General features: G+C 39.3%; 1 pseudogene; it reads right to left on the bottom strand.

The window, feature by feature from the left end:
• The window catches only part of LOC107562430 (TGF-beta receptor type-2-like), a 19,737-nt pseudogene extending 18,257 nt beyond the window's left edge, over positions 1-1,480 (bottom strand).
• Positions 1,481-14,880: the final 13,400 nt, after the last annotated feature.

Below are 14,880 nucleotides of genomic sequence, written 5' to 3' on the forward strand. Positions count from 1 at the left end.
CTCTCTCTCTCTCACACACACACACACACACACACACACTAATTATGTTGAAAAGTCAGTGTTTTTTGTCATAATCCTCATAATGTTACATTTCACCCTGGGGGATATTACATTGTAACATGTGAATTGTAACATTTCACTCCTCATGTTAGAAACTAAACCATGAATTTTCTGTTTGTGCTGCAAATATAACAGCTGCGTCATGTAACAGCAGACACTTGTAACTAGTTTGTATCACATTTTAAACGCACTGGCTTAAAAAAAAACTCCATGATACAGATAGAAATGTCAAAAATGTTACAACCGGTCTCCCCCTATTTACCCTTACTTTATCATGACACCACCACAGCAGTTACTAGTTAAACTGTGGTAAATATTTGACAAAACACAACAAAACACTGCCATGATTTTAAAGCACGAGTAAATAAAACAATGACAAAATTGGATTCGTTTCAAACAAACACACACACACACACACGCACGCACGAGGAAACGTGTGTCAGACTCGTGCTGTCCGACAGTGAAAGAGGAGCTAATAATTAATCTATTTACACCCCATAAACACTGAGTTCGCGCTCGCGCTCACCGATCATAACTGCGTCAGCGTCAAATCTCTCACACACACACACACACACACACACACACACACACACTAATTATGTTGAAAAGTCAGTGTTTTTTGTCATAATCCTCATAATGTTACATTTCACCCTGGGGGATATTACATTGTAACATTTCACTCCTCATGTTAGAAACTAAACCATGAATTTTCTGTTTGTGCTGCAAATATAACAGCTGCGTCATGTAACAGCAGACACTTGTAACTAGTTTGTATCACATTTTAAACGCACTGGCTTAAAAAAAAACTCCATGATACAGATAGAAATGTCAAAAATGTTACAACCGGTCTCCCCCTATTTACCCTTACTTTATCATGACACCACCACAGCAGTTACTAGTTAAACTGTGGTAAATATTTGACAAAACACAACAAAACACTGCCATGATTTTAAAGCACGAGTAAATAAAACAATGACAAAATTGGATTCGTTTCAAACAAACACACACACACACACGCACGCACGAGGAAACGTGTGTCAGACTCGTGCTGTCCGACAGTGAAAGAGGAGCTAATAATTAATCTATTTACACCCCATAAACACTGAGTTCGCGCTCGCGCTCACCGATCATAACTGCGTCAGCGTCAAAGCGTCGCGTCGCGTCGCGTCGCGTCACAGTAACGAGACTGAAGCGGAAACTCACCAGACATCAGACACACGAGAAGAACCGATCCAAAAGCGACACGCTCCATTACCCGCTCCATCGCGTTTGACCCCCGGATCGATGCTCTTATATCGGCTCGCGTCTCATTCTCCTCCCTCATCTGAGAGCAAGCGCGCGGTGATGGCCGTGAGTCACAGATGAGATAGAGCTCTGCCTCTGAGGGAGGAGGAAGCGCCTCTTTTCCTGCTTTACTCTCTCAAAACCGCTACTGCTGCCACTGTGTCAGTACATACTGAGCTCACTCACTAGCAGAGGCGGACAGAGTACTCAACTCCATTACTTGAGTGAAAGTACAGATACTGCTGGTCAAATATTACTCCATTACAAGTAAAAGTTGTAAAGACAGATTTTTACTTAAGTAAAAGTACAGACGTACTTGCTTTTAAAAGTACTTAAGTACCATTTGTGTTTTATTAGGAGACACACAACAGTTCTTCTGTGGCTTTATAGGTAATATTTTCACGTACCACAATTTAGCAAAGTCGGACAATATTGTGTCTAATATATACCACAATATTAATTTCTTATTATTGAATTGTTGTAAATAAATATCACATTTGGAACTAGTCAGTGTTCAAAATATGCTTGGAAATCACTTCAAGTAGCCCTACAAGAGTGATCACTGATAAACTGTCTGAAAAAAAGACAGTTTTTAGAGAAGAAAGAAAATCACCCACTGACTTTCAAAGCTGCTTACGACTTTCTACTTCGAGGACCTTCATAGAAATGTAGTGGAGTGAAAAGTACAATATTTGTTTTTCAAAAGTAGTGAAGTTAAAGTCATAAGTTCCCAGAAAAAATAATACTCAAGTAAAGTACAGATACTCAAAAAGTGTACTTAAGTACAATACTCAAGTAAATGTACTTAGTTACTGTCCGCCTCTGCTCACTAGACAACACCTTAGGGCAGCTCTAAAGCTGCTGCGCACCACATAGACAGCATTATGGGCATCACATACTGGTTTGCCTACATAGACAACATTTCTGAGCATTCTAGTCTCAAAACCTATAGAAAACATTGTTAGGCGTCAGTCTCAAAACCTGTTGAGTTTCCTATAGACTGCATTTCTGGGCAAAACCTAGAGTTTCCTACATATGTAATATTTTAGGTGTCACAATCTCAAAACCTATTGAGTGTCCTACATACACAGCTTTTTTTAGGCATCATAGTCTCAAAACAGAGAGCTGCCTACATAGACAGCATTTCTGAGCATTCTTAAAGCCTGAGGTGCCTACATAGGAATACATTTTAGGCATCAGTCTCAAAACCTATTGAGTTTCCTACATAGACAGCATTATGGGCATCATATTCTGAGTTGCCTACATTGACAACATTTTAAGGCATCTCAAGTGAGTTTCCTATAAACACGGTCATCTGTCTCATATTCTCAAAACCTAGATAAACAACTTTTCTGGGCGTCGTAGTCTCAAAACCTAGATATTTTCCTACATAGACAGCATTTCTGAGCATTCTAGTCTCAAAACCTAATGAGGTGCCTACATAGACTGCATTTCTGGGCAAAACCTAGAGAGTTTCCTACATATATAATATGCTAGGTGTCATACTCTCATTGAGCTTCCTACATAGACAGTTTTTTTTAGGCATCAGTCTCAAAACAGAGAGCTGCCTACATAGACAGCATTTCTGAGCATTCTTAAAACCTGAGGTGCCTACATAGAAAAACATTTTAGGCATCAGTCTCAAAACCTATTGAGTTTCCTACATAGACAGCATTATGGGCATCATATTCTGAGTTGCCTACATAGACAACATTTTAAGGCATCTCAAGTGAGTTTCCTATAAACACAACATATATTCTCAAAACCTAGATAAACAACATTTCTGGGTGTCAGTCTCAAGAGTTTCCCCACGCATATGCAGCATTTTAGGCAACATAATCTCAAAACATATGAGTTTACAACTTAAATAGCATTTCTTGGCATCATAGTCTCAAAACCTAGTGTATTGCCTACATAGACAGCATATTATCTTTAAGCTGATGTCCGAAGCTGCTAAGCACCCTAAATAGACAGATTTTTTAGCAAGATAGGCAGTGAGTTTCCTACATAAACAACATTTCTGAGCATTCTCGTCTCAAAACCTAGAGTTTCCTACATATATAATATTTTAGGAATCATAGTCTCAAAACATAGAGAGCTGCCTACATAGACAGCATTTCTGAGCATTCTAGTCTCAAAACCTATAGAAAACATTGTTAGGCGTCAGTCTCAAAACCTGTTGAGTTTCCTATAGACTGCATTTCTGGGCAAAACCTAGAGTTTCGTACATATGTAATATTTTAGGTGTCATACTCTCAAAACCTATTGAGTGTCCTACATACACAGCTTTTTTTAGGCATCATAGTCTCAAAACAGAGAGCTGCCTACATAGACAGCATTTCTGAGCATTCTTAAAGCCTGAGGTGCCTACATAGGAATACATTTTAGGCATCAGTCTCAAAACCTATTGAGTTTCCTACATAGACAGCATTTCTGAGCATTCTAGTCTCAAAACCTAGTGAGTTGAGAAACATTTTAGGGAAAATAGTCTCAAACCCTATTGATTTGTCTACATAGACAGCATTTCTTTGCTTCTCAAAACCTAGTGAATTGCCTATGTTTTTTAGGCATTATAGTCTCAAAGCCTAATGAGTTTCCTACTCAGACTGCATTTTTGGCATCATACTGTAGTCTCAAAACTTAGAGAGTTTCCTGCATAGACAGCATTGCTGGGAATCATCGTTTCTAAACTGAGAGTTGCCTACATACTGTATATAACATTTTAGGCACCATAATCTTAAACTGCCTACACAGACTGCATTTTTAGGCATCATCGTCAAAAAATCTACAAAGACAGACTTTTGGCACATGTCCTATAACCTAAAGAGCTGTTTACCTAGACATCATTTTTTTGGCATCTCTAAAACTTATAAGAACCCTACATAGATAGCATTTCTGGGCATCAGTGTCTCAAAACCTAGTGAGTTGCCTACACAGACAGCATTTTTAGGCACCTATAACCTAATGAGCAGTCATAGACATAAGTTTCAGGCATTTTAAAACTTAGCAAGCTGCCTACATAGACAGCATTTTGTAGACATTTGCTCTCAAAAGTTACCAATATACCTGTTTAGGCTGCATTTTTGAACATGTGCCTCACATGGTGAGCTTCACGCCTACACTGCATTTTTGGCCATCTCAAAACCTTACAAACTGCTACAGTAGTAAGACATCAAAAGCATTCTGTGAGCCGCCTAACTAGACAGCATTTCTGCCCATCATAGGCACATAAAAATGTTTTTGAAGTGCAGTCAAAGTTTATAATCTCATTGTTTAGGCCAAAATATGCTGTCTGTTTAGGTGGCACAATAGGGTTTGAGACACAGACACAAGCATCTAAACAAGTCATGAGTGAGAAAAACAAAACAAGAAATGACACCAGTAGCAACAAATCTAGACCAAAGAAAGAAAACAGTGCAAAACAACCGATGCACATGAAGTAAAATTAAGATAAGTCTTGTTTTTGGAGAAATTTATCAATATTAAGACTTAAAATTAGAAAAATCTGCTAATGGGGTCAGAAAAATAAGCTTAATTCAAAGGGGAAACACGTTTATTAGCATGCATCACACTGTTTATCTCATGCAGTTCTGCATTCCAAGTGAATGCATTCAGGGTTAATTATCTAAAGACCATTAATTAAGACAAAAACTGATTAAGAAGGATTGTTGCAGTGTCAGAAATTACACGCCAGAAGTGCAAAGTTTGGGTGCCTGCCATGACAAGATGATCAAACTCCATTCCTGGAAATTAGTGCAATGATTGCGAAACATGTTTTATTCCATGGAAAGGGTCGATTAGGAGCCGGAGATTGGCGGATCATTTGGTCTAGACGACTGTCTGTCTCTTTACCACCTTTAACTGGAAGTGAAGCAGAAAAAAATGCAAATTTTTCTGCATCTGTTTCACATAGCTTGCGCTGGAGAAACAAATTCATGTCAACATAATAAATAACAGCGTCTAGAACATGATTAAACACAGCTGCTTTTGTTTATGAACTCACACTGGACTTTGAGTTATTTTGCTGAAGCTGCAGGTCTTTTAAACATAAATATATCAAAACTGCAGTTTCCTACATAGACAGCATTAGTGGGTGTCATATAGTCTTAAAACCTAGTGAGTTTCCTACATAGACAGCATTTTTAGGCATCAAAGTCTTAAAAACTACTGAGTTTCCTACATATATAACATTTTTAGCCATCATATTCTCAAAACTTAGTGGGTTTCCTACATAGGCAGCATTTCTGGGAATCATCGTTTTAAAACCTACTGAGTTGCCTATATAATATATAATATTTTTAGGCCTCACAGTCACGAAACCGGAGTTCCTTTTCAAGGGAACTTCGAACTGTGTCCTCTAGGGGTCGCTATGGGGAATGCCTCGTCGTGACCCGTGTCTGAACATACATTGAAAAAACACCAACAACACGTTGGCCGGCGACAGCCATGACGTCACTACCGGTGCGACTATAGTATAAATAGGCGCCGGGAGAACACATAATCCTCTTCTTCGTCTTCACTGACTGTTTTGTTTGAAGCGTGGATTTCCGTGGTAAGAGCGATCTCTATTCATTCATTATGGCGAGCACTAGCAAAGCGTTTAGAGGATGTGTGCATCCTGTCGTCGTTATTTGACACCTGATGACACACGCGATCTATGCGTTGTTTGTGTGGGCGAAGAGCACACACGCGATGTCCTCGAGGGGGCAATCGGCGTGCACTGCGAGCGTTTTCCAATGAAAAAGCTCCGCTCTCGTTTGTCTCTCTTTTCGAGGAAAGAGGAGCAGCCATCTGCTTCCCACGATTCAGGACCCGCCGCTGCTGAGGCACAGAGGAGAATGAGCTCATGGGGATCGCAGGTGGATCTGGCCGATGAGTTTAAAGAGGGGTTTTCCCTCTCGCGATCGTCGGCTGTGGACGAGAGTGAGCCGCTGGAGGATGATATTTCATTAACATCGTCTGATCCGGGGGCCGGTGCTCTGCTGGGTTCGGCCCAGTAAGAGCAGGAAATGTCTGAGGAGGGCGAAGAAGCTGAGGCTGAGCCTTCCCAATCCTCCTGCCCTGCGTATGATGGGCTTTTGGAAGTTATGGATTGCGCCACGGCGAGGCTTGACTTGCCATGGAAGCGGGCAAAGAAAGAGACGTCGCGAGGTCGTCTCGATGAGCGCTATCTTTCTGGCCATAACCCTCCAGCTCAGGTGAGCCTTCCTTTCTTCCATACAGAGATCGATAAGGAATGGAAGAGGCCGTTTTCCTCAAGCATCCATTGATTCCAGCATACGAGTTATGCCAACATCGAGGCGATGTGCGAAAACGGCTATGAGAAGATGCCCCATATAGAGAGACGCTGGCCAGCTATCTCTCTATGGGTGAGACGTCCTCTCTTAAGACTCCCTCCTTGCCATCTAAGCCCCTTCAGGATACATCTCGCTTGAATGGCAGGGTATACGCAGCAGCAGCAGGTCAGGCTGTTGCTTCATTGCACACGATGGCGGTGCTCCAGGCATATCAGGCTGACCTGCTGAAAGACCTGGATAAAGGCGAGGGCCTTTCTCCTGATGAGGTAGCTGAGTTGCGCCGCACCACGGATCTCGCTCTCCGTGCTACTAAGCAGGCCACCTCTGCTATGGGCAGGTCCATGGCGGCTATGGTAGTGACGGAGAGACATCTGTGGGTGAACCTGGCAGATATCGGGCAGGAAGAGAGGGACTTTCTTTCCGATGCTCTGGTTTCGCCTTCCGAACTTTTTGGTACCTCCGTTGAAACGGTGGTCGAGAAGTTCAGGGATGCGAAGGCACGCTCAGCGGCCTTCAAATCCTTAATTCCACGAAGGTTCAGGTCTGAGCCCGAAAAACCCAGGGGTCCTGTCCTGTCTCGATTTGAGGATCAGAGACGGGCGCAGAAGGCTAGTATCGCGGCTCGCGCTCCTCCCCCACCTGCGGGTAGGGGTAGGAGGAATCGCGGGTCAAAGGGAGGTAGGCAAGAGCTAAGGGATGTGATCCAGACAAGGCGTCAGTGCTTTCGTACGGATCAGAGTGATACTTGAGTATCTACTCATTTCATTCGGGAGTTTTACATCTGCCCTTATCTTTCCCTTCCTAATTCCCCTGTAACCACCATCTCTCCACCTGACCGAGGTTAGGTGGGAACTTCCTGCATTGCAGTCTCCTATGCTGGACCTATGATGTTTTGGTTGGTTCTATGGCTTCATAGTGACCACCTTGCTGATGGTCCAGACTAGAGGCTTCTTCGGGTCGCTTCTTGAACGGGGCTCCGGCGGTGGAACCATGGTGGGTGAGTATGATCCATTTCTAAATATATATATATATATATATATATATATATATATGCATGTATATTTATATATATACAGTATATATTATATATGTGTATTTAATGCACTGGTGGTTGTGTGTATAATCCATCTGCTAGCTTTCTTTGCAGTTTCCTGGATCATGCGGCCAGGTCACAGGCTTCTGCAGGAGACTTCTTGACCATCAGGCCCCCGGCATGGCACTGCAGAATTTCCTGGACGTCTGGGCTGGGCTTTTGCTTTCAGGCTGCCCTGTCTGGTACATTGTATCTAGGTCGCCAAGGGGCTTCCTGGTCACTAGGATATTCCCTCTTGCTGAGGCATCGAGCGGGAAGTATAGGTGGCATTTGCGAGAACCTTCTTGTGTAATGCTGTCTCAGGCAGTGCTCCCCTCGCCTTAGAGGGTTGTATTTGAGCTTGCCTCTCCCGTTTGGCTCAGTACTTTCGGGTATCTGTGAACAGATGCTTGGGAAGCTCTTAAATCCACATGAATTTTGAAATCCACATGGTAGTAAGTGTGCACACTGAACACTTTGTGCACGTTCTAAAATCCACATAGTGGTAAGTGGGCACGTTATACTTTGCGCACTTTTCTGAAATCCTGTATGGTAAGGGTTACTCGTTCTATCGATCGTGCTGCAGGTCGAGCCCCCTTTTGTTGAGAGCTGGGTGTTGTGCTCCCTCAGCTAAGGTAAATTACTGCTAGCCGTTCCAGCATTGGAACATGCTGTAGGTCTAGCCCCCTTCTCGGTTGAGAACTGGGTGTGTTGCTCCCTCAGCTAAGTAACTGTAACTAGTGGTTCCAGCAGTGGAACATGCTGTAGGTCGAGCCCCCTCTCGATTGAGAGCTGGGTGTTTGCTCCCTCAGCTAGAGATTTACTGCTAGCCACTCCAGCACTATACCTTAGATTGAATTGATGACCTCTCAAACATAGTGTTTTGGGATGCACCATTTCCATCTATGGGCTGCTCTTCAGAGTACCACGAGGGCCCCTTAGAATGATATTTTTAAATCCACGTTATGGTAAGTGCGCACGTGAAGTCTTTGTACACTTTCTAAAATCCACACTGTGGTCAGTTCGCACGCTAGTACCTTGCGTTCTTCTAAAATCCTGTATGGTAAGGGCTTCGCGCGGCAGCTTCGTGCCCTTTCTTGAGCTTAAGTTTTTTGGGGTATGTAGCCTAGGCCTTTGGCCGTAGGGGATAATGTCACTAACAGCCGTCTTAATGTCCCAGGGGTAACTCCCATGGCTATGGTAGAGTTAGTACTTAGTGCTCGCCCTGGTTTCTGGCATGCACTCCCCTCAGCATGGTGGGGTGGGTATACCGTTCCCCATAGCAACCCCTAGAGGACGCAGTTCGAAGTTCCCTTGAAAGAGAACGTCTCAGGTTACGTATGTAACCATGGTTCCCTGAGTAGGGAACGAGACACTGCATCCTCTAGGTTTCTTGCCATGCTTCGGACGCAAGTTTCAGACGAAGAAGTGGATGATGTGTTCTCCCGGCGCCTATTTATACTATAGTCACACCGGTAGTGACGTCATGGCTGTCGCCGGCCAATGTGTAGTTGGTGTTTTTTCAACGTATGCTTCAGACATGGGTCACGATGAGGCGTTCCCCATAGCGACCCCTAGAGGACGCAGTGTCTCGTTCCCTACTCAGGGAACCATGGTTACATACGTAACCTGAGACGTTTCCTACATATACAACATTTCTAGGCCTAACAGTCACAAAACCTATAGTGAATTTCCTACATAGACAGCATTTTTAGGCATCATAGTCTCAATACCTAGTGAGTTTCCTAAGTTTTTGGGCGTCATAGTCTCAAAACCTATAGAGTTGCCTTCATATATAAAGTTTTTAGGCATCACATTCTCAAAACCTAGTGAATATCCTACATAGACAGCATTTCTGGGCATCATATTCTCAAAAGTAAATCTCTAAATATAGCAAAACAGCAGTTTTATATAATTTTAATGCAATGATTATAAACTTCAGTTTAACTGCATTACAGTTAAAAGTTCAAAAGTTTAAAGTTCAGTGTTTGTCGTTCTGAATGATTCCTTTAAATCATGTGTCTTGAGGTGTTATTGAACTGATGCTTGTGTTTTCAGGTGCAAAGATGAAGTGCAGTAAATCTGTCGCTGTTTTTTTTTTTTTTTACTGTAAGAGGCTTCATTAGCTGTTATAAACGCATCGTCTGTCGTCTCCAGACATCTATAAATTACACTGACTGTCTGCAGACTGACCAAAGTTCCCTAAACGCTCTCTGAACAGCGAGATGTGTGCTTTATCACATCAGATCTTTGAAAGACATTCACAGACTGACTTGCCAATACTCAAACATTTTTTGCACACTGGTCTCTTATTGTAGTATGTACTGTAATATGAGTTTTTTCACATTATTGAAAAATGCTTTGGTAAATCACAGTTATGACACACCAAGTCATAACTGTGAGATTAAAAAGTAAAAAATTACATACTACTATTTTTGTAATAACCACAAAGCAATCTGAATCCTGACGACGGGGCGATTAGTAATGACCCAACCTGGCGTTAACATCTGTCAGATCAGCACAATCCTCCTGCCATGGTTCTACTTCCTAAATAAAGTGGTGCTGTGTGTTAATTGTGGTTGATGTTCAGACTGTCTGCCGTCCACATCAATCGTGAATCACTGGACGCTCAAAATAGTGTTAGAAACGACTCCAGACTATTTGTCACACATTAGTCCTGCATATGGCTCTCATTCACACCTCTGATAAAGACCACACGCATCGCAATGTGTTTTTCTACAACATCAACATATTATGCACAACTTATAAAACACGTCTTAAAAATAAAAAAATCAGTTCACTGGCTGTTTTCTGTCCAGTATCAGTTCATCATCATAATGAACAATGCAAATGTTCATAGCAATCATTTCAACTAATATAAGTTGCACTAACAACCAATCTGATGGTGTTTGATATATATGCTAAGTAGATGATTTAATGAGAAATGATGGAGAAATGAAGAGAAAAAGTTCCCTCTCACTCTCGTTTCTTGAATTGAATCACAACGAGATTCTCAATGACTGTAGATTAAATCTGTTTATGAATCAGGAGATCATTTCAGATCACATAATTTGTTTAAAACTCAATTCTTTCTTAATATTTGAGTATGTGAGTGTTTCCCCTCACAGACACTATTATAAAACATTTGATCAAATGTTCATGTGAATGTGTGCTGTGATAAATGTACCTGTAATGAGAGACAAATCTTCAAGCTCATGTAACATGTGACTGAAGTGTCTCTCTCTGCCTCTCTCTCTCCATCCTAAATTTCCTGTATTTTGACGTCTGCTGCCATGGAAACCATAACTGTAGTTATGGAATGTCTAGAACCAGTGAGAGAGAGAGAGAGAGAGAGAGTTAGACATGTTAGAACAAGTACCATGTTCAGATCTAAAGAAATACATAAGATAACCATAACACAAATTATGTTTTCACTGTATTTCACTGAATTAAAATAAAAATAAAAAAGTAAGCTAAAAAAAGAAAGAAAAGAAAAAAACACTAGGAAAAAATAAATAAAAAACAAACAAAAAAAATTTAAAAACTGAAAAAACATGTAACTTGACACAAAATAAACTTTTACTGAAATAAAACTTAAAAATCCTTAAATTAATTTTATTAGTTGCCATTTTTATTTATTTTATTAGTTGCTAGTTGCCAGGCAACATTTCTCATTTTAGTTTAACTGGATGTACTAAAATAACTAAAATGGAAATAAAAATTAATAAAAACGATGTATACATATTTTTTACTAACTAAAACTAATTACTAAAATTTTTAACTTAAAATGAAAACAGAAAGTACAAAAATAAAATAAAATTTAAAATACAAACCTGCATGTATCAGATGATTTTTATAGATTGGACAGCGTAACGTCTTTGTAATTCTTTCAACATGTCGTTCTGACAGCTGAGAGAAACAACAAATGATGAGAATTATTACAACAGAGGAAATGTTGTGCAACCATATTGAGAAATTTGACACACACAAATAATAATCCAGTTTCAATATCAGATCAGCTAAAAACAGATGTTTTACAGAAAACGGAGCAGGGTTTCCTCACTTCCCATAAATAAGAGACAGAGCTGCTTACATCATTTTAACACACACACACACACACACACACACACACACACACACATCTGGTTTCGTTTAAGTACATTAACAGTCAAAAGTCACCAAGGCTGCATTTACTTGATAAAAAATAATGTAAAATTGTGAAATATTATTGCAATTCAAAATAACTGTGTTCTATGTGAATATATATGTGATTACATGTTAAAATATAATTTATTTCTGTGATGAGCAGCTGAATTTTCAGCATCATTACTCCAGTCTTCAGCATCACATGATCTTCAGAAATCAGTATAATATGCTGATCTGCTGCTCAAGAAACATTTCTGATTATTATCAATGTTGAGAATAGTTGTGCTGCCCAATATTTTTGTGTAAACGGTGATAGACTTCCATTCAAAAGTTTACATTAATTCCTTTTCCACTCATCTGAGTGAACAGAGTGTCTCGTTACCTAAATCACACTGAACCGGCTTCATAATATCAGCATCAGGGAAGGATCCAGTTTCTCTCTCTGATCCTCGTACTGCTGAAACACACAGACAACATCAGGATCTGGATGAAGACACATCAATCATCAGCTAAAAAGTGTCAATCATCTACCAATAACACTGCCTCTTATATGACTAATGGAGAACTTTGTCATTATAATCAGTGGTGAACTGCAATAAATAGGTATTTCAAGAATGCAATAGTTCATTATTTAGGTCACATCATTTTAAGGTTCAATTCTTGCTATTAACAAACCATTAACTATGACTTTTGAATCAATAAACTTCTAATTTGCTGCTTATTAATAGTTAGTAAGGTAGTTGTTAAATTTAGGTGTTGGGTAGGATTAGGGCTGTAGAATATGGTCATGTAGAATAAATGTTTTAGAAGTACTAATAAACAGCCAATATGTTAATTTAGCAATTAAAATAAATAACATTTAGCAATTTACTCCTGGAGCAGTATTGAAATTCCCAAATCTCTGGAACCGAACCCTATAGGGCCTTAAAAATGAGGATATCAACAGGAAAGTTTGTTATGACCCGATACCTAAAAGGGCATTAGGATATCTTTAATACATCTTGAGTTACAGGCCTGCAAACTCTGGAGAAAAAACGTGAAAAGTGCTCTTTTCCCATTTTCGAATGGTCACCATTGAAAATCGCTAACGTCAACAGATTTTAATAATAGACATACCAATCTCTGGGTAAAAATAACATAACTAATAATAATAACAACAATTTTTCTGAAATAACTTTTACTCCCCTGTAATTTGGCTTTGAATCTCAGGTGAAAATTGTCATTTTGACCCCCCCTCTACAAAATAGTGGTTTACTCCAGAAAATATTCGTCCATGGCATTTAATATTTAGGCTTTCTTCTTCATTTAGGTATTTCTTTCACATGAAAACATTTGAACAGGGGACCTCTGGTTGAGTTGACATGGAATGTCTCATTTATGGTTTTAATTTTAATAAACTATATTAACCCTGGTTTGGATCTGTGACTTACCGTCGTGTTTTTGTGTATCTGAAGCTCCAAATGAACTGAAATCAGACAGAGTTAAACACACACTGTACATATGCAATACAATCTGGTTCTGATTTTCAATATTTATGTCTGTTGTTACCCAGACGAAACGTTCACAGCAAACCCTCATGTTGAAGATCAGAGCTGTCTGTGATCCAGAAAACGAGTCAAACGAGAACATGTCTGACATTCATTAAATCCAGTCAGCTGTATTTTATGTGCAGAGCTCTTTCACAACACATACTGATCTGAAGATTTACATAAAATCCCCTCAGAGAGCATAAGAAGACAAAAGAGATGTTTGTGAGGTTTGAAATAATAAACCATAATAATAATAAATCCAGGGATGAAAGTGAAGTTTCTCTGCTGGGTTTGAACACGATTCAGCTTCAGATATCCTCAACAATCTTAAATCATAAATGTAAAATTAAAATAAATTATTTTAAAATAAAAAAAAAACTATAAAAAAATAAAATACTAAAAACTATTTATAAAAATGTATAGTTACAATATTTTAAAATTAAACAAGTCAAAATAAATGAAATACTAATGTATTTAATCATGAAAATGTAAAATAAAATAACTTTAAAATAAAAACATCAAAATAAAAAAACAGTAATTTAAAATCAAACAATTTAAAAGAAAAACGATACAAAATTGAAAACACACACACACACACACACACACACAGACACAGACACAGACACAGACAGAGACAGCACACACACACACACACACACACACACACACACACACACATACAGAGACACAGACCAGACACACACACACACACACACACAGACAAAGAGAAACCTTTAGAAGAGACAGTTTTATCATACATTGCAAGCTCTGATAATAGCCTACTGACCCAAACAGCACATTAAACCATCATTTGGTCATTATACAGATGGTTTGTGTTCATGTGGCTGATCTACATCTTTCAGTTTGATCAACTTGAATAAAGCTTTGAATTTGTAATTTAACAAGGGTGTAGGTTTGATTTTGGCATTGTTGGGGGCATAACAGCAGACAAAACACATTTAATTGTTTGATCAAAATTATTGCTTGGGACAATTTAGTAGATGCTGAATATTGAGAATATTGTCATACTAAACTCTACACCCTTGAAAATCATAACAAGCGATATCCGATTGTTTGAGTAAAAGAGAATATAGGAAAATATAACTTAATTTGTATTTCCTGCAAGCTAAATTTCACATGCATAAACAAAAATCTGGCTCTAAATCTCTCTTTTCATTATTCAGAGTTGATCTAGATGAGTACAGTTCTGTTAATCTCTATATAATCTCTATATTCATCCTATACGTGTGTCCTCTTAAGGTGTAAATGTATTATGTTTGTTTTTACTAGTTGAACCATGGTAACCACAAATTAACAATGGTTTTGCTACACTAACTATAGTTTAACCATTTATTTGTAGTAAAACTGTCGTTATACAAAAAACATGCACTCTATAATGCTGGGTTGTTTCAACCCAACTTTGTGTCAAATATGGACTAACCCAACTGTTGAGTACATTTTTTTTATTACATTTTTAACCCAAAAGTTGGGT

The sequence above is a fragment of the Sinocyclocheilus grahami genome, unplaced genomic scaffold (genome assembly GCF_001515645.1).
Source record: "Sinocyclocheilus grahami isolate Dianchi unplaced genomic scaffold, SAMN03320097.WGS_v1.1 scaffold823.1, whole genome shotgun sequence".
Taxonomy (NCBI): domain Eukaryota; kingdom Metazoa; phylum Chordata; class Actinopteri; order Cypriniformes; family Cyprinidae; genus Sinocyclocheilus; species Sinocyclocheilus grahami.